The 26,875-nt window shown below is 36.5% G+C and overlaps 1 protein-coding gene across 5 annotated transcripts in view; it reads right to left on the bottom strand.

Annotated features, from left to right (window-relative positions):
- LOC106084621 (tudor domain-containing protein 1) overlaps nucleotides 1-26,875 on the bottom strand; it is a 787,010-nt gene that overhangs the window by 74,870 nt on the left and 685,265 nt on the right. The window lies entirely within an intron of this gene.

Raw genomic sequence — 26,875 nt, 5'->3', positions numbered from 1 at the left:
GTTTACATCCTAGTCAGAATGAGGCCCAAGTAGCAGTAAGAACAACAAGGCAGCAGGAACCGACGGGTTACCCGCTGAACTATTTAATACCGGAGGCGACACGCTGATAAGGCGTATGCATCAGCTTATCTGCGCAATCTGGCTAGAAGAAAGCATACCCGATGATTGGAACCTCAGCATACTATGTCCCGTACACAAGAAAGGAGACAAGACGGAATGTGCCAACTACAGAGGAATAAGTCTCCTCCCCATCGCATACAAGATACTCTCGAGCGTACTGTGTGAAATATCAAAACCTAAAGTCAATGAGATAATTGGGACCTATCAATGCGGCTTTAGACGTAGTAAATCCACCCTAGACCAGATATTCACACTGCGTCAAATCCTGGAAAAGACCCGAGAAGGACAATTCAACACCTGCCATCTCTTTGCCGCCTTCGATACTCCTTCACGTTCAAAGGTATTTCAAGCCATGTCTGAGTTTGGTATCCCTGCAAAATTAATAAGACTCTGCAGGATGACACTTGCTGATACGCGTTGCTCAGTAAGAATAGGAAAGAATCTCTCCGAACCATTTAATACCAAACGAGGTTTCAGACAAGGAGACAGCCTATCATGTGATCTCTTTAATATCCTGCTGGAGAAGATTATACGAGATGCAGATGTGAATAGATATGACACTCTAATCACAAGAGAACACATGCTACTCGCCTATGCCGACGATATCGATATCATAGGTCAGTCACCGGAAGTAGTAACTGCAGCCTTTGAAAGAAACGAAAGAGAGAAAAAGTCAGTGAAAATGGGTCTGACAGTAAATGGAGATAAGACGAAATGGATGGTATCAACTCCCAAAAAGCCTTGCAGAACCGAGCAGATAAAGAAAATGGAGAAAGTTGGGAACCACAACTTTGAGATAGTCAGTAACTTTATCTACCTCGGCACCAACGTAACCGAAACGAATGACACCAGTTTTGAGATAAAGCGAAGAATAATACTGGCAAACGGAGGCTACTTTGTACTAAGTAAGCAGTTTAGAAACAAGGCAACCCTTTCGACAGACGAAGACTACACGTTACAAGACAATGGTACTACCCGTGCTGTTATATGGTTCTGAAGCATGGGTACTTGTGAAAGCAGAGGCAGTGCTTGAAGTATTTGAGAGAAAGATTCTTCGTAAAATATATGGACCAGTTTGGGTTAACGGAGAATATAGGCGACGTATGAACCACGAGCTGTATGAGCTGTATGACGACGATAGCATAGTTACACGCTTCAAAATACACGGTGGTATTCGCAAACCGGGAAGACCAAAAGCCCGATGGAAAGATCAAGTTGTGGGAGCCACCACGAAACTTGGTGTCAGAGATTTTAGAATGAGCGCAGAAGTTCGGGGCGCTTGTAACGCTATTCTACGTTCGGCTAGTGGAACAAATATTCTATATTCTATTCATAGCTAATTAAAGTAAAGTAAAAGTATTACGTCCACACGGCAGAATGGATTCTAATGAAATTTTCATAAATCGAAAAATATTTTTCCAGAGAAGCGACGAATACATTGAAAATAAATTTTCCTTAAAGAAAGCCCATGCAAATGAGGAATTAATTTTCAATAAAAGAAAAAGCATAAGTACAGCAAATTGTTGTTACTTTTTTACTAAAGCATTAGCCAGGAATTTGCAAAAATGCATTTATTATTCCTAATATTTTTCCTAAATATTATTAATGATATAAACCTAAAAATTCTAACAGAGAATATATGTACAACGCCAATGATGAGGATATTACTTGCAGAAACGGCATTTTTCAGCCACTTGAATAAGTAAAATATGCGTATTCAATCGGGATCCTTGGGGACCTTGGTTGAAAGAGATGTAGAATGGGCGAATGTAACTAAATTTTCCTTTTTTTAAAAGTAATCTATGAAAAATACGCTCTATGTGCTTCTATGGTAAGTTTTCCTAATTATCGGTCTATATGGGAGCCATCTCAAAATATATTTCGAGTTCAGACTCGGCCGTAACAAAGACAGCCCTTTGCGAAATGGTATGTTTTATTTGTATTCCCCACTGTTTTGTCTTTGAACGATTTTTTAAGTTATAAGAGGAAGTTACGGCCACAAAGTGTAAAAAATGGTACCTTGTGACCACAAAAAGGAATTTTTAACTTGGTTTCAATACCGTTATGGTTTTGAATTCAAAGCCATAGGTGGGAGTATTAGGGGTGAGAGTAAGAGAAACAATTGGTGCGAGAGAAGGAGTATCACTATTTAGGTGAGGGGCTTGTGGGGGTCCTACTTGCCATGGATGTCAGCCAATTCCTCGTCTCGGCTATGCCATGCGAGGCGTTTGCATTTTTGTTTTTTGTGTATGTTTTGGGAGCTTGCACAACAGGACAAACAATTTCATTACTACAGGTCATAAGCAGTAGGTGGGTTTTATAAAAACGAGTTTGTGGTACATGTTACGGCCAAATTGCTGAATAAATTTTTATGAAATTGGTATGAATCGAAAGATATTTTCCAGAGATATGAATAGGTATAGATGATATACTATTAAACGGCCAAGGGTTTTTATAAAGGGTGAGTGATTGCCCTGCCACTGAACAACCTAAAGCGGCATGTAGCGCGTTCTGGTAATATGGGGTCTCGAATGGAAGGTAGAACGAATCTAACATAAAAGTATGACGTCAAGTGTCTGGGGGTCATACTTTTTCCTTAAATAATCTATCATGACAATGAGGGTTTTACAAGTAGAGTACGAACCTTACTTTGAAATATGGATTCACTTTCGAAGAGTTTTACCCCAAAGGTAGCACTACTGTGACAATATGGGGCTCAAATTCGATGTATTTGAGAACATGGTAGGAATGCGACATCGAAATTTTGGGCCAACAATCTCAGGGGTCTGCAAAAAAGCTCGAAAGGACATTTTCCCGATTTAAACAAATCTGGGTCGAAATGAAAGGGTTTTAGGAGTAGAGTACGAACGTAACATTCAAACATCTAACAAGTGGCTGAGAGTCCGCCTTATAGAGAGTCGTCCTTATATTGACATGTAGCCCAATAATGGCAATATGATTTTCAAATAAAGAGTATATGGTATTAGGGTGAGAATTTGTTACGTCCACATGTAAAAAAATGGCAACATGAAGTCATATTTCTAGTACCCGCCTCCCCCTTCAATTCCCACTAAAACGGACATATAACCCAATAATAACAATATGGGACATAAATTAAAAAGGAAAGGTACGAATCCTACAAATAATAAATAAAAATGAAAAAATATATATGTATAAATATTTTGGGCTAAGTACCTGTGCGGCTGCACAACCTTAATTTTTTGGAACATGCACTGCATTCAACCAAAAGGTATTGGCATAGAATCCCTTTCGTTGGCTGGCAAATAGGATTTAATAAAAAATTTTCCTGTGTTAAACATTTCCTTACATAGGGAGTTTGGGATTTTTTGTCAAATTTCTCATCAACATTTAAGGAAAACATTCGTACATTTAAGGAAATCATTTTTCGGAAAATCTTTTCATCTTAAAAACATTTTCTTGGAAGAAAATCCAAAACTCAAAAAGGAAATTTTGACAATTCTTTTAAAAACTGTTTCACTGTGCCCAAATGTACATTCAAAGCCTAAAGAAGTGATAAATTTCTATGAGAATCAACGCTTGTTGCCAATGACTGATAGATTTCTACCCTTAATCACTACGAGCTCCGTATTAATTGCCCTAAATACTCTATTGTTAAATTGCAAATAAATAATGTTTCTGAGTTTTTAATAAAACTAGAATTAAAGATAAGTTCACAAACCGTACGAACGTGTTTTTGTTTGAGCATACTGTTCAAATCTATATCTATCTATAACCAGCCCAAAAGATACAAAAAATCGACTTTCATTACAAATCTTCGAAAGCGATTTTAGCAAGCTGTTTTTAAATTTGCTCTAAGAATTGTTTCTCATTATTTCGTCGCTAATTGTGTTTTCTTATTTGCTGTTTGTTCTTTATTATCAATAGTGAGGGCTTATTTGTAATTGTTCTCTCTTGAACAAACCATCGAAGCATTGTCTTATTCCGGTGTTGTTGTCATCATCTGTCATCATCGTTGCTGCTCTGTGTTTTTGTCCTACATTTGTCAACACTATTCTGCTCACCACACCAGAGGTTGTTGAACACGCTAAGCTTTTTTTGTTATTTGTTTGCTGTCTCGAAAAGCCACTTTTATTCATCTCTGCTACTTAAACCTTTCTAGGGATTGAATCTAATAATAACAAGTTGCTCTAAGTCAAACTGCAAAATTGATAATGAAAATTTAAATCCATGGTCTCATGATGGCTTTGTTTATCGTTATATCATTCGAAGTGCGTGGGTTTAACCGCCAGTACTGTAGACAACTTACTTAAGGATAATGTACTTCGTTGATGCTGTCCAAAATGTAAAATTTATTATGCTGAATTTATCACATTTTTTAAGAATACAAAGCAAGAATTTGAAGTCATAAGTAATGAACTTAATATGGTTGTTGAAAAGTTTGCGAAATATAAAGATATGTTCACAAATGCCGCTTGGCTTGAGAAATATGTACATTCACCTTCCGACTCTTTAAGGAAAAGAAAAAAATACATTGATGTCAATAATATCGTCTCAACTAAATCTACAACTTCAGTTCCTATCAACGTGGTTGAAGCAACTGGAGCCGATAAAAATGAATCCAATATAATCTATTCTCCTGCTACGTTACCTGGTACAATGCCATCTACAACTCCCGGAACATCTAACTTTAACGGACAGCTAAAAATTCTTGTACCGAAAAAGACTATTTTTGCTTTGCGTTTCGCTGGTGAAACATCATCTGATGAAATCATATCGTACGTAAAATGGAAACTGAACAAAAATGTTGATGTTGAAGTTATAAAATTTCAATTTGCTGAGAAGCGTAGAATGGCCTGATATGGAATGGAATATTGATACCGAAAGACGTTTTTGAAAACGTGGTGAATCCAACCTTTTTGCCACCTAGCACCGTTGTTCACTAATTTATTTATAGAGTCAACCCAAGATTCCATTTTGTAGTTTTACCTTCATCCTCAATGGAAACTCCAAAAACTAATTACTCCACCTCAAGAGTTTTTAGAGGGCTTAACACCAAGTTATCTTCCTTGTACACTAATAGTTTTTGTTTTTGTTATGATGTTATAATTTTAACTGAAACTTGGCTCAAATGTAATATTAACAACTCTGAAATTTTATGTTCAACATACCAAATTTTTTGATGTGACCGTAATAGCAAGTCAAAAAAAAAAACAAGTAAAAGCGTGCTAAGTTCGGCCGGGCCGAATCTTATATACCCTCCACCATGGATCGCATTTGTCGAGTTCTTTTCCCGGCATCTCTTTTTAGGCAAAAAAATGATATAAGAAAAGATTTGCTCTGCTTAGAGCGATATCAAGATATGGTCCGGTTTGGACCACAATTAAATTATATGTTGGAGACCTGTGTAAAATGTCAGCCAATTCGAATAAGAATTGCGCCCTTTGCGGCTCAAGAAGTAAAATAGAGAGATCGATTTATATGGGAGCTGTATCGGGCTATAGACCGATTCAGACCATAATAAACACATATGTTGATGGTCATGAGAGAATCCGTCGTACAAAATTTCAGGCAAATCGGATAATAATTGCGACCTCTAGAGGCTCAAGAAGTCAAGATCCCAGATCGGTTTATATGGCAGCTATATCAGATTATGAACCGACTTGTACCTTATTTGACATAGTTGTTGAAAGTAACAATAAAAAACGTCTTGCAAAATTTCTGCCATATCGGATAGGAATTCCGCCCTCTAGAAGCACAAGAAGTCAAGTCCCCAGACCTGTTTATATGACAGCTATATCAGGTTATGAACCGATTTGAACCATACTTGGCACAGTTGTTGGATATCATATCAAAATACTACGTGCCAAAATTCATTCAAATTGGATAAGAATCGCGCTCTCTAGAGGCTCAAGAAGTCAAGACCCAAGATCGGTTTATATGACCGCTATATCAGGTTATGGACCGATTTGAACCGTACTTGGCACAGTTGTTGGATATCATAACAAAACACGTCGTGCAAAATTTCATTCTAATCGGATAAGAATTGCGCACTCTAGAAGCTCAAGAAGTCAAGACCCAATATCGGTTTATATGGCAGCTATATCAGGTTATGGACCGATTTCAACCATACTTGGCATAGTTGTTGGACATCATAACAAAATACGTCGTGCAAAATTTCATTCTAATCGGATAAGAATTGCGCACTCTAGAAGCTCAAGAAGTCAAGACCCAATATCGGTTTATATGGCAACTATATCAGGTTATGGACCGATATGGCCCATTTACAATACCAACCGACCTCAACTATTTAGAAGTATTTGTGCAAAATTTCAAGCGGCTAGCTTTACTCCTTCGGAAGTTAGCGTGCTTTCGACAGACAGACGGACGGACATGGCTAGATCAACATAAAATTTCACGACGATCAAGAATATATGTACTTTATGGGGTCTCAGACAAATATTTCGAGTAGTTACAATCAGAATGACGAAATTAGTACACCCCCCTCCTATGGTGGAGGGTATAAAAAGCTTGAGGAGGGGTTTTGATTGCAATTTCTTTAGAATTTACTTCTGAAATAATTCACTTACCTAATATAGATAATATTGAATTTTTAGCAGTGAAAGTACGTATAAAGCAATGTTCTCATACCCGTTTTTGCTAGTGATAAAATTTAACCTTTACTTAATTATGGCATGTTTCATGTGAATCGTATATTCAATACAAATTATTTGATCCCATTTTCGTTAATCAGCTTCATGATGGTTGCATAAATTCTTGTAATCCTCTAGTGTTACTGAAGACAATTTTCACCCAACAATTTATACAAAACCAGATCTGAACCGATTTTTTCCAATTTCAATAGATTTCGTCTCTAGGCCGAAAAACATGCCTGTACCAAATTTTAAGACGATCGAATGAAAACTGCGACCTGTACTTTGTACACAAATTAACATGGACAGACGGACAGACAGACGGACGGACAGGCAGACATATATAGCTAAATCGAATCAGAAAGTGATTCTGAATCGATCGGTATACTTATCAATGGGTTATAATACTTTTATATATTTTATATATTATATATTATAAATTTTTTTCATGTATTCAATTTAAAGGACGGAATATAATACCGAAAATAATATTGCCTACCGTAATTAATTATGCTCCATGAAGCAACGAGTAAAATCCAATCCAAAAAAAATTATATAAATTTGTTGATTCGAAGCGAAGATGCACTCTTCCTAACACCCTTAAACATTTTTTTTTTTTTTTTTTTTTTTTTTTTTTTTTTTTTATTATTCGTTTCTTTATTTTGCAATTATCATTTTAGTCCATAATTTCATACAAAATTAATAATGTTTGGTTTATATATATAAATATTTACAGTTCATTTGAAATTAATTAATTTTGCAAACAAGAAACAAGCAAGTTACTTTGACAATGGTTTTGAAAAAACCGTCAGTCGTAAAATAGAAGTTAATATCATGTTCTCGTAAAATTATATTCATTTATTAAGAATTCTCTGTACTTTGAACCAGATTTTAAATATGTGACAAGTTTTCTCCAGTGGTTTACATTACTGCCGTTTAAAATGTTTATTGTATCTTCTTCAGTTAATATTGGTGTTTGAAAGATTCGTATTCTGAACTCTCTCATAACTGGACAAACTCCCAAGAAATGGCGTATAGTTTCCTCTTCATTCAGATTACAAAGGGAACAATTTTTCATTTCATTCTCCGCGTAAAAATTCGTTGCATTCAAATGGACTAATCCGCATCGCGCCTTAAATATCCAAGATATTTCCTCGCTGGAAAAAGAATCAGTAAAGTAAAATTCTCCTCTAGTGTGATCTAAGAATTTATATATTCTTGACATGCTTTGTGATTTTTTCCTCAGATTTTCATTTATTAATTGTATTTTTTTATTATAAACAATATGTGAATTAAAAATTTTCCATTCATGTTCCTGGGAAGTATTTGGCCATTGGACGTTCAAATTTTCCGCTAGTGCTTTGACCTCCGTTACCCAGAATACTTCTTCCTGCAACAGCAATTTTGTTAGTATTTTTGGCAATCGATTTTCATGGTACTTGTACATTATTTGGTAAATGTAATGTAGATGAAGATTTATTGTGTATAAATGGCAATTTTCGACAGATGTCTCCAGCATCAACGCGTAATTCGGGGTGAAATTTGGTATTTTAAGTATTTTCTTCAGAAAGTAGCGTTGCAAATTATCAACTTCCTCAAAGTGAGAAAAGCCCCATACCTGAGCCGCATATGTCTGAATTGATCGAACGACAGCTTGATATACGTCCCACTTCTTTCCTATCTTTATTTCTCTCTTTCGAAGTAAGCAATCCCACGTTGCATTTATGGCTGTTTTTGACTCATCTGTTCGCTTTTCTATATGTTTTGTAAATTTTAGTTTCGGCGTAAATGTTACTCCTAAATACTTATACTCATTTACTACTTTTATCGGCTGCCCTCCGTATGTCCATTTTTCGTTGTGGCTCTGACGTCCTCCATTTCTAAATATCAACATTTCTGATTTGTCCATGTTTACTTTAAGGTTCCAGGTATTGCAGTACATTTCTAATTTGGAAATCATGCTCTGCATTGTTGATATATCATCGGCAAGTATTACTATATCGTCCGCGTATAACAGAAGTCTTATGTTTAGATGTTGAATATAAATTCCTCCTTCAAGATATTCATGCAAATCATTAATGTACAGTGAGAAAAGTATCGGTGATAGTAGACATCCCTGCTTAACTCCTGAATTAGTTTCAAAATAATCTGATAATTCTTCTCCCGTCCAGACTGCGTATTGTGTGTTGTTGTATATACTTTGAACTAATGTTATAAATTTGTTTGATACGCCCATCTGTGAAAGTTTATATAGTAGAGACTTTCTGAAAACATTATCAAATGCCGCCTTAAAATCTACGAAAAATGCATATATCTTCTTCTTTTCTTTTAATTTTAGGCTTACAATAGATGCCAGATTATATATGTTATCTACAGTCGAGTAGCCTTTTCTGAATCCAGCCTGGTATTCTGTTAAAATTTGGTGGTATTCCACCCACTTGCAAAGTCGTTCATTTAGAATACCCATCATTATTTTCGCTAAACAATTCATAAACGCAATTCCTCGATAATTTGTTGGTTGGTACAAGTCACCTTTTTTGTGAATTGGAAATATTACCGTTCTTATAAAAGTATTATCAATTATTCCAGTATCAAAGATTGTGTTATATCTTTTCAATATTTGTTTATGGAAATCATCTGAGGCATATACGATATGCTCATATGGGATACGATCCTCTCCCGGAGCTTTGTTCATCTTTAAGTTTTTCAAAACATATTTGAGCTCATCCATGCTTATTTCTCTATCTAGTATAGCATCGGTGTTCCAGTTGGGCGCATAACTCATTTCTAACGAACTGTGTGATGGGTTCAATAAATTTTCAAAGTGTATTTTGAAATTATCTGCTGATAACACGCTACTTATTTGGAATTTATGATTTCTAATTTCTTTAACTGCCTTCCACCATTCCTTGGAATTCGTTACATTATTTACAGTGTACATCAGTTTTTCATTATAACTCTGTTTACTTGAGCTGCAATTATCTTTATATTGTTTTAGCGAGTTTAAGTATTTTAGTTTTGCATCTGAAGTGTCTGTTGTTTTAAACATTTTTAGCAATTTAAACATTTTTTCTCTTGCTGTATGACACTTCAAATTGTACCACGGTTGTTTTGGTGTAAACTCAACATTTCTACTCATCTTCATCTTGGCTGACTCTTTTATAACATTACCAAGGTCATCTAATGTTGGTTCATTATCTTCGTTTAGAGCTTTATGCAAATTTGTTTGAAGATTTTTATGATATCGGTTTATGTTGCTATTTTTCCATGAGAGTTTTGGTAATAAATTAAGATTTTTATTTACTTTATTGTAAGTCTGTATTGAGATGTTTAGTTTTATTGGCAAGTGATCCGACCATGTTTTGTCTTCTACAATGAACTCATTTACAAGACTTAGAATTTCTTGAGACACTGCACAAATGTCATTTACAGATTTACCAATAGAATTAATGAAAGTAAGAGATCCTTCTTCATCGCCACATGTTCTCCCATTTAAAATTAATAAATTATTATTTGTGCATAATTCGACGAGTTGTTTGCCTTTTCTATCCACCTTTTTGTCGTTCGATTTTCGTATTTCAGTTCCTGCCGTAAATAATTGATCATAAATTTCATTTACATCTTGTGTTAACTCTCCTATCCTGGCGTTAAGATCTCCAATAAGAATCGGTCTTATAAGATCTGTTTCTTCAAATAATTTGAGGATATTGGTATATGCATTTGTCCACTGCGCAGGTCTCCAGTACTGAGGGATAATATTAAAAATTTGTTCTTTCTGGGTGTAGAATTCATAATATTCTGTACTTCCATGATTAAATTTTTTATATTTAACACCCATATGTGCAACGGTTTTATTTATTCCAATAATTTGGCCACCAATAGCTCGCCCAAAATTAAAATCTCTGGTGGCAGGTACAAAATGCAACTCAAACCCTTAAACATGGTTCACTAATCGCCGAAGGAAATACAAAAAATTGTGACAGGTTTGCAAACTTTTTTTCCTTGACATATTCTGATAAAATGTATGATATCAACTCTGAATATCCGTACGAGATTCTTCAATCCTCTTTTATAAGTATGCCTCAAATAACTATTGATACCGTTTCAAAGAACTTGAAATCTCTGAAATGCTCTTTTAAACCAGGCCCTGATGAGGTATACGCTAGTGTACATAAATTTTGCGCTGATCACCTTAAATTTCCTTTAACCGTGGTTTTCAACAGATCTAGAAAATTAGGCCTTGTACCTGAACTATGGAAAAAATCCTATTTTATTCCCCTATTTAAATCTGGAGATAGGTTCGGTGTATCAAATTATAGAGGGATTGTACTATAAGTACTATACAAAAACTTCTTGAAAAGATTATGACTCATAACATCTCCCATCAAGTTTCTTCAATTTATTCAGATGCGCAACACAGGTTTCGTAAAGCTCGATCAACTGTTACAAATGTTTTAGAGTTAGTAAGGAAACAGACTGATGCGACTTTGGTAAGGCGTTCGATAAAGTCAATCATGGCCTACATTTGGTTATGCTTGGTAAAATCGTGTTTTCTCCTGTATTATTAAATTGGATTTATTCGTACTTATCTATATGTAGACTTCGGCTATTCTTTTACTAGGCCAATTATTGTGAAATCCGGTGTTCCACAGGGCAGTCGTCTGGGTCCAGTTCTTTTTAATCTGTATATAAATGATTTACCTTGAGTTATTAAAAATTCTTCAATCTTAATGTACGCTGATGACGCCAACATTTTCCTTCTGATCAGGACTTGTTACAACTCGATCTAGATAACTTTTGTTTGTGGTGTAATGTAAATTTAATGGAACTAAATATCTCGAAATGAAAATTAACGTCTTTCTATAGAACGTAACACTTGTCAAAAAGTTACCATCTTAACGGTCGTGAAATTGACATAGAAGAAACTTTTCTAGATCTTGGCACCCTCTTAGATCGTAAATTAAATTTTGGACAACATATTTCTATGATGGTGAATAAATCTTTTAGTTCTCATGGATTTATGAAAAGATGGAGTCAAATTCAAATTCTTTTTGATACGAACTTATATATTTCTCTTATATGTTTCTCCGGTTTACACTATTCACAGATATAAAATTGAGTCAGTACAGAAACAGAATTTCTACTATTTTACCTTCGTAAACGTGGTTGGAATTATCAAACACATCCTTCCTATACGTTTAGATTAAATTTAATAAAGCTCCCTACTCTCAGTATTAAAATGTTGACCATCACTTTCTAAATGTCTGAATTTTTGTTGAGCCGGCTTAATATTAACCTACCTTTAAAACCAACGAGAAATGTTCAACTGCTTAATATTCAATATCATCAAAGCGATTTGGCAAATAATGATCCTTTTCGTCGTATTTGTTTAGATTTTAATAAATTTTATCATCTCTTTGATCTTACTGCGGATAGATACTTATTAAAACGAAAAATTATACTATACTTAAATCCTAGTTATATATCAATGTTGTTTGTATATATGTATATTCATATATGTAAGTCTGTAAGAATATATGAATCTATAGACTTAAGAATAAAAAAAGACAAAATTAACATAGAAATATGTCTAAGAAAAACAATTTTTTTTAAATGTTGGATTTTCGGAACATTTTTTATTGATAAATTTTTTGAAATAAATTCCATGAAGATTTTGACTTTAAGAAAATTTTAATAATTTCTATCAGAATCTCAAAAATTTTGTATTTTAAAAAAATTGCATAACAATTGAAAAAATTACACTAGATTACAATTCGGTCTCTAAAGAAAATTTCATTAAAATTTTGTCTTTAAAAATATTTTTCAAACTTGTCTTGAGAAAAGTTTTAAGAAAATGTCCTTTGAAAAGATGTTATTGAAATTTACTGAAATCTTCCTTTTATAAAATATAAATGCGTGGGACCCAGACCTGAGCAACATTTTGTTTGAGGCAATATTTCATTGATATAAGCTTCAATAACAATATGCAACACGATTTTTTTCCCACACAAAATTTTTTTGGTATATCACAGGTTAGAATTCATGATGCTATTTTCCTTTCCGGGTGTATTTTTGAACGTGAACTTAAACTTTTTAAACTGATGGTAAGAACAAATTTTTAGAGAATTTTAATACCAATACATGAACTAAATGCAATTTCTTTGGCAATAGGATTGGTTACCGTGGTTTAGCACATTTAACAACCGAAGAGAAATTTTCATAAAGCGTAACAAAATTTGAACACCAACTAGAGCACAAGACATCTCAAAGCAGTCATCCGTTAGGAAGTGTGTTCGTGTACTCAAACATTTGTGCAAATTTCCGCAAATTGTTACTGGAAGTCGTTCACGTACCTTATTAAATAGCACAAGATATCGGGAGAAAGCACGAGACCAAGCTAAATTTTGATAGCTTAGTAGTTGATAGCTTGCAAATTACCATTGTAGGGTAATTTCCCAGCATAAATTTGCAGCATCGTACAGCTGTTTCATGGAAACCAGCTATTTAATTCAAATAAATAGCAAAATAGATTAAAGGCTGTTCTTAGGTTAGGTAAGATTGAAGTAAGTCTACCATCAGACTCACACGTTTTCTTCCATTGTGCTACCACAGGAACAGAAGAAGGAAGATGCCTTCAAGCTCCTACAATTGAACCACCCAGATCGCTTTTAAAAGCCCAACAACTTGCGAATGTTCACATCCGCTAAATCAGACAGGTTCTCAAGAAATGATAACTAAAAGAAATAAAGTGGAACTGCTTCTGACTGCTAGTGCGGGACACACACACACACACACAGAAGGTGTTCCAAAGTCTCCTCTTATTCGATGTCCTCACAGCTTCTGAAAAATTCGTTGCTGGCAACCTTCAGTCCGTCAGCATGTTTTCCGATTAGACAGTGACCTCTCATGACAGACACAATGACGGAGACGTCTGTTTTAGCCAGTGACAGCAAACCGGTAGACCTCTTCAAGTCTAGATTAAGCCACATAGTATTGGAATGCTTACAGCTTCCTCTTTGTGACCACTATCATTCGTTGCCCTTCGGAGCTGATCTAGAAATCTAAGCTTACATGTCGCTAGAGGCCTACCCACATATTCCAGTTCCCCTGCAAAGTGTAAGGAAGTTCTTAGTCTTAAGCTCGCCCGCTTTACAATTCAATGAGATATCTCTATGACCCAGCACCCGGAACTGGCGAATTTTGAACTGCTTAGCCATCTTGTTGAGAGATCTGCGACAGTCGAGAACGGTTTTTGTGTTCAGAAATACGTTCTCCAGGGATTAAATGACTGCCTGGCTGTCTGAGAAAATATTTATGCCATTTGTCGTTATGACATTATATCTAAGCCATTTCCACTTCCTTAATTGCAAGGATCTCTGCTTGATACACACTGCAGTGATCGGGTAACATTTTCGATATGACCAGTTCCAGATCTTTAGAGTACACTCCAAAGCCCACACAGTCGTCTAGTTTGGAACCATCCTTATAGAAGTCTATGTAACTTCTATTACCAAGTTCCAACCGGTTCTATCATGAATAGTGGTACAGTACTATTTGTCAAAAAGCGGCTCAGGCAGGGCGCAATCCACACTGACTGGAACATCTGACATTGTATCAAGGATACCAAAGTTTCCGTAGCCGGAAAATGACCGAAGAGAAAGCTCCCTTACCGTCGCTGCAATCAGTTTAGCCACAGTTGTGGTGGTGAACCTGTTGTATGGTCCTTATGTTGTACTTTCTGTCCACAGCAGTCCACCAAACTACTGAGGCGTAAGTAAGTATTGACTATCATCGGATTCAGACCCCATTTCCAGCCTACGGTCCATCTACATAGTGCCCAACATCTGTGTGCTTTCTCAGTTCGCTCCTGACTGTGGCATTTTCAATTCAGTTTCCTGTCCAAGAACACACCTTATTATTTGACCTTGTCAGATATCGAAATGGTGATATTGAGGAAACGTAGTGCATTAAATTGGCACTCCTTAGTCTTCCTCGTGAGCAGCCATATTTCTGTCTTCTCTGGGTTAACAGTGAGCAGCCATATTTCTGTCTTCTCTGGGTTAACATTGAGACCTCTGGATCTAGCCCAGTCGTATGCCATATGCAAGACCCTTTCGGCCCTTCTACATAGCTCGTTCGGATACTTACCCCCCTCAGTCAGCATCTGTAATAGGTCATTTATGGTGGTCACCCATAGGATTGGCGGTAAAATGCCCCTCTGTGGCGTGCCCTTTGCCACGTTCTCCCTTATATTTAGGCCATGGGACAAACAATTTATACACCTATTCCTTAGCATATGGTTTATCCAGTCTCAAAGGACCGGGTCGACCCGGTACTGGTCTGAGGATTGGATCAGTGTGTCGGTCCGCACATTGTTAAAAGCCCCCTGGATGGCAATGCACGTTTTAGCATCGAAAGATTCTTATATTTTATGCACAACCGCGTGCAAGGCAGTCCCCACGGATCTTCCCTTGACATAGACATGCTGTTTGTATTTGAGCAGTTCGCTGGATGTCATACTCTTTATCATGGTGTCCACAATACGTTCGATGGTTTTGAGTAGAAAGGTTTATGGGTCTTATGGGTTTACGGGTTTGGGTATAAATATTACCCTTGCCTCCTGCCAGGTTTTCGGAGTACATACAAGTCAGAGGCACGCTGTGAAAATTTTGATCAGACGAGGTGCCAGATAGTCTGCCTCTTTCTGTAGTAGCGCCGGAAATATTCCATCAGGTCCGGGTGACTTAAATGGTTTGAAGCTCCTCAAGGATTCCTTCACAATAAATTCCGTAATTATAAACCTTCGATCAACATCATTATTCCAAGATTCCGGTGTCTCCGTGAGTCCCTTCGTATCCTGTGGAATATGGGTTTTCAATAAAAGCCTCAACATGTCCTCCGTTGTCTCTGTTCTCACACATATGTCGTCTACTAAAGTTTCAGTTTTGGACATGGGCCCGTTCGCAGACAAGTTTCCAGGAGGCACATCTTGTCGCTCTGGTAATCCTATTGTATTCCTGGTAATCTATATGCAATTGACTAGAGGACCTTGTTTCTATTTCCGATCTTATCGGAGATTGTGGTGGCATGTGAGAATAATTTGTTAGAACTGTCAAAAGCGACACCAAGTATTTTGGGCCACTTGATGATCGGAATTATCACTCCGTCGAACATCACAGTAAACTCCTACCACCTCATGCGTGTATTTAGTGAACAATGTGGCTGTAGATTTGTGGCAGATATCTGCAGATCTCCTGCAGCGAAATAAGAGGCAAATTTGTTGAGGTAGTCGTTTAACCAATCGTAGATGTCTGGGGGGACAGCAAGTGATTTAACAGTGCCACAGATATTACCCCGTCTTGGTGAACTCCCTGTTTCACTCTACGGGGTTTTGACATCTTATTTCGAAATTCCACAAACGACTGGCCACCACACAGATGAAGGGACGTGTTGGCGATAGTCTCTAATAGTTTAGCATTACAGACCGTGTCGAATGCCTTCAATAGGTTAATTATATATTATACTTTCATTTTTTTGACATTAAAATCCTATTTTTTGTATCATGGCAAGTGATTGGTAAATGCGGCATACATTAAACATATTTTTAATTATACGAAATAAATTGTTATTTAATAATACAAATTGTGAGTATTTATTTCTGCGTTCTGTTGTGTCCTCTTTCACACATATGTAATGCGAAGAAGTGCGAATGAACCAAATATATGTCTAGTTTCTATCATATACAGACAAATAGAAAGTATGGTTTTTATTTGTCTCTTAATGAATAATAATTTTTAAGTAAACACAATATATTTTAAAAAGTGTTACGCTAAAATAGTGTAAAGCAGAAAAAATCAGGGTGTGATCAAATGAAAAAACACATTCCAAACGAAATAAGAAGGTAGATGTGGTATTTATATATATTATTTTATTTTAATATATTGTGATCCCTATAGAGACTATATTGGTTTGGAAAACGGCGGTAATGAAGGAAGACAACAACTGCCGTATTACATTATGTAGATCTAGATTCCGTGGTATTATGCGCAGAATACGAAGATTGGTATTTATTGCGATTCACTTTCACGACAATGGAGAGAGGCTCACAAAGGATAGGCAATTTTTCTTTTTTCTTTAAGAAAATATAAATTAAAAAATACAGATCTTAAAACAATATATTAAACTTTTTATCCGCAATTTAATCGAATAAAAAAAAACGTTTTTTTATTAATGCATTAATAAAAAACTCCGTAAAGATGTTTTGTATTCTTTATTATTTAATCACATTTCGAGTACAAATAATTCTTTTGTGCCCTAAAACGAGGTAAGAGGTGTTGGTGTAACTCACCTTTTCAAGATTCATAAAAATCGGATAAGAAATGCCCTCTAGAAATGGTATGTATACAATCTCTTTATATTTAAAAGAGACGCGTGATTGACTGATCATCGTCCAGCCTGAACGGCTTAAGCTAGAATCATGAAATTTTACACGATTATTGGTGTTGGGTCGTATGCAAGGGATAGGACGAACGAAGAACGAAATGGTACGTGTTTGTAGAGAGCGAACGGGGAAGGGTCGGAAAATATTTTTGGGCGCAACTGAGAGAGCTTGAAAAAATAAGATTTGCAAAAACAATGTGTTTGAAATTGGTTTCGTAATTGGGAGAAATAGTACCGCAATTGGTAACTTGTGACGACGGAAGCCGCCGGCTCGTTTCCGTCCACACTCAGTGATGTCTCCTTTGTGTTAAACTAGTATTGTCCCAATTTGTGTTGAAATGTTAATGAATTTTTGCTCAGTGCACTTATTTAATGCCAATAGTCAATTAATTTTCGCAGTGTAGGTTTTATTTCAAAGATAAATTATTTTCACGGTGTATGTTATAACTTCAACTAAATTATTTTTTACAGTATACTTTGTGATTTCAACCACTCCTATTTTCCTATAAGTATCTCCCAGTCTATCCTGAAACGCATATATATTTATATAAAATTTTGCGATATACCTTAAACGAACTTTTATCCAAGCAGGCAGTGGTTTCCCGAACAAGTAAGTGGCCCGCATACTTGTTTACAACTTGTATTTTAAAGTGATCAAAACAAGTTACCGTAGGGCCACCAACAAATATCACAGACAATGGCAATGATATACACAACAGCCAGACTCAACGACTCCACACTGGCTGGTCAGCCACCCGCAGCAGCGAACATACGCATTTATGCAAGCGGCTGCAGGAGAGAATATTTTGTTTTAGACTAGCGCTGGAATTGGAAGTGTGTTGTGAGGAGGATGAACATATAAAAGGAAGGCAAAGGGGAGCAGAAGTCAATCGTCGAAGTACAGGCAGACATCGGGAAGCAGGGAAAATATCGGTAGAGTATAGTGAAAAAGTGACATAGACAGAGTGGGAAGACAAAAGTGACAGTGTGCGCTAGTGTATTTTCGTGGCGACTAAAACTACGCGCAATCTCCGACTTTCAGCCGGTTATCAGTGTACTATCGTGGTCACTGCATCATAAGGATCCAGACAAGTTCTGTAACGCAAACGCCGGTTAATAGTGTACTTTCGAGGTGACTGCGTACTCGTTTTGTTGTTGTTCCTTCGCTAAACAGTGTACTTTCGTGGTCACTGCATCGTCAAAGCTTAATAAATCCGCATCCGTGTGCCGTCAACAGTGTACTTTCGAGGTCACTGCATCATAGCTTCGCCGCTGTACCTTCGCTAAACAGTGTACTTTTGAAGCGCCATCGACCAGACCAAAACACCATATAGTTTTATAGGTCTGAAAACTGCAGTATATACCCAATGCATGACGCGCGGTCTAAACCCCCATTTTTTGCCAATGGCTCCCTTGCAGGTGTATAGGGCAAGAGTTGAATTTCTTGCCCTTTCCAAAATGTTGGATTTGAAGTTCAGTTTTCTGTCCAGCAAACACCCAGGTATTTTGCGCTTTCTGAAAATGGAACATTTCCTCCTTCCAAGAAGACAGGTGCCACTGTAGGCAACTTGAAAAGAACTAATTCTGTCCTGCACGTATTTACACCTATACCACTTTCGGTAGCCCACTTTGCTGTTGCTCGTAGAGCTTTCTGAAATATATCTCTTAGCATGCTGGGAAACTTTCCCCTAACAGCATTTGCCACGTCATCAGCATACGCGACCACTTTTACAACTTTTTCTTCCAGAGACAATAATATATTGTTAATGGCTATATTCCGAAGTAGAGAAGACAGTACACCTCCTTGATCCATCTTTTTAGATCCACAGATTCCAAGCCTGCTGTAATGCATCTATTAGTAGCTAAGTAATTAAAAAAACTTTCATATGGTAGAGTTGATGCCTAGAAACTAAAAGTCCTTTATGATTGACGTCGGTTTACATTATTGAAAGCATCTTCAATGTCAAGAATGATTATTTATTTGTTTATTCCATGACAGCGAGAGAACACTCTATTTAACCGACTAGGTCGTGAAGGGCTGTTTCAGTGGATTTGCCTCAACTGCATGCTAGTGCTGCGACAGGCGATCTTCAAGGATCTTTGCCCTAAGATATGTTTCTATCAACATCTCGAGAGTCTGCAGGATAAAGAATGGCAGACTAATAGGACGAAATCTTTCATATATTCTCTGGTGGCCCAATCGTGTGGTGCTCTTGTGGCTTTTGCTATTTTCAAGAGTTTTCTGCAGTCTTTCCTTCGACCAACCAGCTCTGGGGTCCACAATGGCGGCCGCTGTTTGCCTCCAGGCTTGGCACTAGGACATACTGACGCAAGTGTCTATGTCTATATAGGGATAGACGTGCAGAATTTGTGCTGAAATTTATCCCAATCCGCATTTCTTCTGTTAAGCCGAGGGACCAATTCTGCAGTATTTTCTCCAAGGCTGAAACTAATATAACGATGATCAGAGAAGCTGTGGTCATCCAACACTTCCAAGTCGCATATTCTTGCGTTTATATCTTCCGATACAAAGGTAATATCTAGTAGCTCCTGCCTGTTCCTGGTAATAAAGGTCGGTTCATCCCTTTTATTACATCGCCAGATTGCAACTTATAATATATTCGATAAGCAGAACCCTTTCCGAACTTCCCCATATCTGGTTATGTGCATTAGCATCACTTCCTACAATGAGATAACGTAAGGCTTGAAGGCGGCATCTCTGAATCGTGTGACATATATAGGGAAGCCAGCCAGTAATGCGACATATTTAGTTCAAGGCTGGCTACTACTGAATCTTCAGTGCTTAGTGACGGAAGAAGAAAAACATTTATAGCCTGTTTGTGGATGTCCAACAATTATCCAGACGTACAAACAACAATCGCTCGAAATTGAATCTTTTTCGGTTTGTGTATGTCGAATTCAATTTTTCGTCTGCACATAAGTAAGTCAATGTTTTCGTCTTCACATGCTTACGATTTTGGGATTACCATGGGAGTGTTTTTTACGGTAACGAGCTTGCTCATTTATGGAGCTTGATGAGGATGGCCACCTCCAATTTTTACTTTTGGAGCTCCTTGTGTCAAAATATGCAGAAGTACGCTATAGAGAGATATGCGAAAATTGTTACATACAACTTTTTTTGGCACCTTATTTTCATCAAAGAATCCGTGGAAGGCATCTAAGGATCTTAAATATTAATATATGTATAATTTTATAATATCAACTGCTTTTTACTTTCCACTTATTCTAAAAAAATAGCGCTCGAAAGCAAATTATCAAATGACTAGTTTTGACATTTGCTTCGCATTTTTAACAACTGGTACGATATGCATGAACCCATTTTTGTATGGGGATGCTTATGTTATTGTTCACCTTGTCGTTTGCTAAAATCTACGTTTAAAATGACTACTCTTTGCAAGAATGCAGCCCGTACCCTTGAGTAGTTTAGATCCTGGAATTCTTAGTACACAAACCATTCCTTCACACACCAATGGTTCCAAGATAAGAACCACGTCAAATCCCACCCTGCCATCACGAAGACCTTTAGTGCCGCCGAAGCGGTCTTATAATGGTGGAGATTTATCTGCAGAAACCGGACCATAGTTAGGATTCAGAATTTCCACCACTGTTGCGTTAGCCTCGTCTTCTGATTCCGCCAGGAGTTCATCCTCACTAGATTCGTTAGATCTTGTCGTGATGAGTTTCCGTACGCATCCAGGAATCGGGTTCCGATTCGATGCCTTCTCCTCCTGTCTAGATTGTGGCAGGGGAATTTCGGTCTCCTGCAATCCGCCAGACCTTAGCGATGTTTTCGAGAGTTCCTCAGACAAGTTTTCAGCAACAACTGCTGAGTCGTCTCCTGATTCCCCAACTCCACCGCTCCTATAGACCTTCAGTTAAAATTTGTGTAACCCGATGATTACAACTCCTTCTGACTTGTTAAGGTCTGGGAAACAACCGGAGTTTAGTACGAATACTGCATGTCTGAAGTCAAATTTTGCCCATGAATATTCCCCTAAGGAACAGGGGCAAACTTCTCACGTATCAATGAGTGCAGTCCGATTCAAGTTTTAAGCTCAATGATAAGAGGCCTCTATTTTATAGCCGAGTCCGAACGGCGTGCCGCTGAGCGACACCCCTTTGGAGAGAAGCTCTACATGGCATAGTGCCTCACAAATGTTGCCAGCATTAAGAGGGGAAAACCACTGTTGAAATTTTTTTCGGCGTTCCCAGGCGTTCTGCGTCATAGGCGGACATGCTACCCTCTGCACTACGGTGGCCTCCACATGTCTCCGGTCACCATCAGCCTAATCCAATCCACCAATCTTCCATTCAGTGGTTGAAAGATAGATTCGGAAATTCAGGTTCGAGTCCCCCGGCCTGCAATTTTTTGTTTTTTTTTTCTTAACTAATATTATACGTTTCCTCAATAGAACGATTTCGATATCTGACATGGTCTTTGGAGTGATCTTGGACAGGAAACTGATCAATCACATACACAAGCTCAAAATATTATTAACATAGCAAATTGTAATGTGTTTATAATTGTAATTGTAATGTGTTTACAATTGTAATTGTAATGTGTTTAAATTGCAATTGTAATGTGTTTACATCATTTTCAGATGAGTACGTTTTTGGGATTGCCATAGGGGTGTTTTTCGATTTCTCCTGATCTACTACCAATTTTTATGTGCGATTGTGCAACTACGTAGTGAGTTTCTTTATTTCAATCACATACACAAGTTCAAAATATTATTAACATAGCAAATTGTAATGCATTTAATAAAAAATAAATGGAATCATCCATTGGTGTTTACTTTTTTGGCGGGTGAGGAAGAGCCCAACATATCTTGAGGCACAAACGTAAAATGTTTATTTTTGAAGCTCCTAAAAGCTCTAATTTTTCCTAAATTTGTAGAAGTACGCTTAAGGGAGAGATATTCGTAAATCTTTATAGACAAACATTTTGGACCTTTATTCTTTCTTAAATGGTTCTTAAATGCTAAAATATGTATAATTTTACAATATCACCAGTTTTTTGTTTTCTATTTTTTTGACATCTGCTGCAATATACATGAAACCACTTTGTATGGGAATGCCAGTTTTTTTCGCTGGCAGGCCGAACGAACGCCTGGATTCAACGTCGACAAACAGGCTATAATCAAGGTTAGGTTAGGTTTAAGTTGCAGCCTGCCATCAAGGAAAAACAAGGCAAATTCCTTCTATTGGGTTGCCCAAAAAGTAATTGCGGATTTTTCATATAGTCGGCGTTGACAAATTTTTTCACAGCTTGTGACTCTGTAATTGCATTCTTTCTTCCGTCAGTTATCACCTGTTACTTTTAGCTTGCTTTAGAAAAAAGTGTAAAAAAGTATATTTGATTAAAGTTCATTCTAAGTTTTATTAAAAATGCATTTACTTTATTTTAAAAAATCCGCAATTACTTTCTGGGCAACCCAATAGTTCCTACCGTTGAACCATCCAGATCGCTTTAAAAAGCCCAACAACTTGCGAATGTTCACATCCGCTAAATCGGACAGGTTCTCAAAGCAATGAGAACCTAAAGTAGAACTCCTTCTGACGCTTAATTAATATAATTATTGTGAAATATAATATTATCTAGGTGATCATTTCAGGGTTTTAAAATTGTGTTTCCAAGTCCTTACAATTTTTAATTTTTGCTGATGTAATTCAAAGAATTTATAATTAAATATTACTAATTATTCTTTGGAACAGCATTCAGACTAACAAGCAAAATATTTCATTTAAAGACATTTTTTAAATAATAATTTTTCTACGGATAAAATTTCAATTAATATTATAAATCGAGAATTAAGAGAATATTCATATTGAATTTTGTTTTTGTTAGATGCTTGTCTTTTGGAAAAAAAATTTTGGCAAGAAAATTCCATAAAGATTTAGGCTTAAACAAATTTTTAATAACATTTCGTTTTCCTTTAAAAAAATTACATGGCGATTCGGTCTTTAAGTTGAATTAACCCATTAATGACGAAAAATAATTCTACCTTAGAATAATTTTAGCTCGAGTTAGGAAAGGGGTATCGTAGTGAAATTTGGATTGAAGTGGACGACTGGAACCAGTTACAACAATTTATCTATATTTAAAAAATAAATTTATGACAATAATGCTACTTCTTTTGACAGCAGGTGCAATTTTAGTCCAAAATCACTAGCGACGTATGTATATAAGTTTATAGTTCTTTGCTCCAGCGTTTCATGAAGCCGAGAGCACTACGTGCTTTGTTTAAATTCAGCTGTGTTCGCAAAATGGTCATACAATATTAAGAAATGATTTTTTTTTTTTGTAGGGGCTTAGGAAATAATTTTTTTTTTTTTTTGAAAAGTTTTTAAAATTCGGAATATGTATTTAAAAAATTGCTACGTCAAAATAAACTCTCTAAACTATAAATATATAATATTTCATCCAAATTGGACAAGGTAATAGAGAGTGAGGCGTAATGGACTTACATTTTGTATTAAAAAAAATTATTAAATTTTGTCTTTAGCATGAAATTTTGCCATTTTTAAAACTTTTGAAATTTTACTAAAATTTTTTGTTTAGAATGCATTAAATTAAAATTTTTTCTTTAGACGAAATCATTTTAACTACATCCCTGCCTCACCGTAATAGATCTAAAGAACAGAATCTTCCTTAGCCTAGTGGCCTCAGATATATCCTCCACGGAGCTACAAAATTCCATCCAGATTATTTTCTGAGCCTTTCTCAGCTCGCCCATATATTTTCTTAGCTCAGCATTATAGATTCCCCAATCGTTTGGCGCTCTTGTGGCTCTCGCTCTGTTGAAGAGTTTTCTGTTATCTATTGGGTTGCCCAAAAAGTAATTGCGGATTTTTTAAAAGAAAGTATCAGTAATCAGATATACTTTTTTTACACTTTTTTTCTAAAGCAAGCTAAAAGTAACAGCTGATAACTGAAAGAAGAAAGAATGCAATTACAGAGTCACAAGCTGTGAAAAAATTTGTCAACGTCGACTATATGAAAAATTCGCAATTACTTTTTGGGCAACCCAATAGTACCTCCTGCATGTTCCTGGTAATAAAGGTCGGTTTATCCCCTTTATTACAAATCGTCTTTATACAAATCCCCCTTTCTTGACATCCAACCTTCCCATACCAAGTAATGTACATTAGCACCACTTCCTACAAAGACTTCCTCCCTGCAGAAGCGGCTCCAAACAACAACTTAGGGCTTGACGGCGGCATCTCTGAATCGTGTGCCATATATGGAGAAGCCAGCCAGTAATGAGACTTATTTTTTATATTTTGTTATTGCGCTCCGCAAAAATTTTTCTGTAACTCGCAATTGGTCATTATTTTTCGAAGAAAAATTTAAGTCACCAAGGACGAAGACACCTGGTTCGAGACTTTTTTTATTTAAGTCTATAGATAATAAATACCCTTACATACTAATAAAAAAATATATACAAATGTATTAACCTAAGAATTTAATTCTATTAACCTAAGGATATAATTGTTCTTTTTAAATTTTCTCGATTCTCAGATACATCTTTTATACCTTTAAATGAATTAAATTGATAACATAGGTGCCGAAATGTATCATTATTGGCATAGTCGGTCCCATAATAAAAAATTTTCAAAAGATCAAAATATCAGGTAGGTCTGATAGGAACGTTAAAGAAAATTCGACTCAAATGAAAGCAAGAATCTATTGAATTAATTTAGTCAAAAACGTAATGTTTAAGATGGTTCTACGACTTTTTAATGTAGGAAACTTTAATTTAATTTAAAATTTAATCGGTACTCATACGAAGGTAATGAACTTCTATCCCAACCATTTCGACGGAGACAAAATAATAGAAATTGTTTTTGAACCGATTCTATCAAATCAGAATGAATATTGAAGTACGGATCCCATACCACTGGACCGTACTCAAGATTACTTCTGACTAGCGACGTATGTATATAAGTTTATCGTTCTTTGCTCCATCGTTTCATGAAGCCGATAGCACCACGTGCTTTGTTTACAACCATTGAGATGTGTTGACGGAAGTTTAAGCGTTGGTCTAGAAGAAATCCAAGATCTTTAAAGCTATTAACTACTTCAAGTTGATTGGAACCCAAAAAGAAGCTAGTTTTAAGAGAGGTTATTCTTGAAAATGATATGTGTTTGCATTTGGAAATATTAAGTTCCATAAAGTTCTGGTTGCACCATTCGTAAAGGGTATCAAGGTCATAATGAAGATAACACTGTTCATCAGAGTCTCTCATCGATCTGAAGATCTTTACATCATCTGCATACAGTGCTTTAATGTAAAAGGAAGATCATTTATGAACAAGCAAAACAGTACCGGGCCAAAATGACTACCCTGTGGAACACCTGAAGAGACAAGGAAGGAAGACGGTCTCCTTAAATTTTTGTTACTTTTTTGATTATTTTATTGTGCCTTTCCTTGAAACATATTTATTTAGACATTGCTGAAATTGTGGTACGTCGTAGAACACGCTACCAGCAAATGAGTGAGAATGGAAAAAGTGCAGTGCATGATAGACTTGCAGACTTTATGAATGCGGAGATGAATAGTGAACCTCTTGACGAGTTATGGGGCCTAACGCGCTGCCCAATATACATATAAAGCTGCATCACCATTACATCGTATGAAGTGCATAAAACAATGCCTTAGATTTAACAACAATCAACAGAAAACCCGCGGCTATTGATGATATTTGGTAAAGGCAGCAGCTTACACTCCGCATGATGCAGTGACCGTAGATGAGCAGTTATTCCCACACAGAGGCCGCACCTACTTTACACAGGACATTCCATCCATCCATTCCATTCCATATGGTGGTTGTGCGACTCAGAATCATTTTATCCTGTCAAAGGAATGATTTACTCTGAGAAATTGCCTGACCAGGCACGAGAGATGAATCAAGAACAGAATGTTGTACTTCGACTTTCCGAGAGATATTTGAATACAGGACGCACATTTTATGCCGACAATTTTTTTTACCAACTTTGGATTTGGCGCGTACTTTGATTAGGAAGAAAACCGCATATATTGGAACAGTGCGCTCGAATAAGACATGTGTGCCTCGGGAATTCCAAAAAAAAAAAAAAAAATCATACGCGTCCTATCAACAGCACATGTTTCGCCTTTAGCGAAGGCGATATAGCACTATGTTCATATGTGCCCAAGATGAACAAAACGATAATTTTGCAGTCGACACAACATTATATTTGCGGTGTGGACATGCAATCTGAAAAGAAGAAGCCGTTTGCTATTTTTGATTAAAACGTCAACAAATCGGGCGTTGATACAGTTGACCAGATGCTTGGCATATATACATGCATGCGCTCAACAAAAAGCTGGCCATTGGCCATGTTTTCTAATATGGTGGACATTGCTGCATAGATGAAGCCAATAAAAATAAGTGACAGACGACGCTCATTCCTACTGATGCTCACAAAACATTTGGCACTACCAAACATACAGGAACGGGCGCATATACAAGGATACGGAAGGCAATGGAAGCATTTGATGTAAAGGTAAGAAAAAAGAATTCTAATGTTCAAAAGCAGAATAACAACATAATTTTGTTCTTTTTAGATATTATCAAGACGGGTAGAAGGAGGTGCAACGTCGTTTGCGTCTAGAACGAACAGACCGTCATGTAGCCTG

The sequence above is a fragment of the Stomoxys calcitrans genome, chromosome 2 (genome assembly GCF_963082655.1).
Source record: "Stomoxys calcitrans chromosome 2, idStoCalc2.1, whole genome shotgun sequence".
Classification (NCBI taxonomy): domain Eukaryota; kingdom Metazoa; phylum Arthropoda; class Insecta; order Diptera; family Muscidae; genus Stomoxys; species Stomoxys calcitrans.
This window is presented reverse-complemented; position numbering and strand designations above follow the sequence as displayed.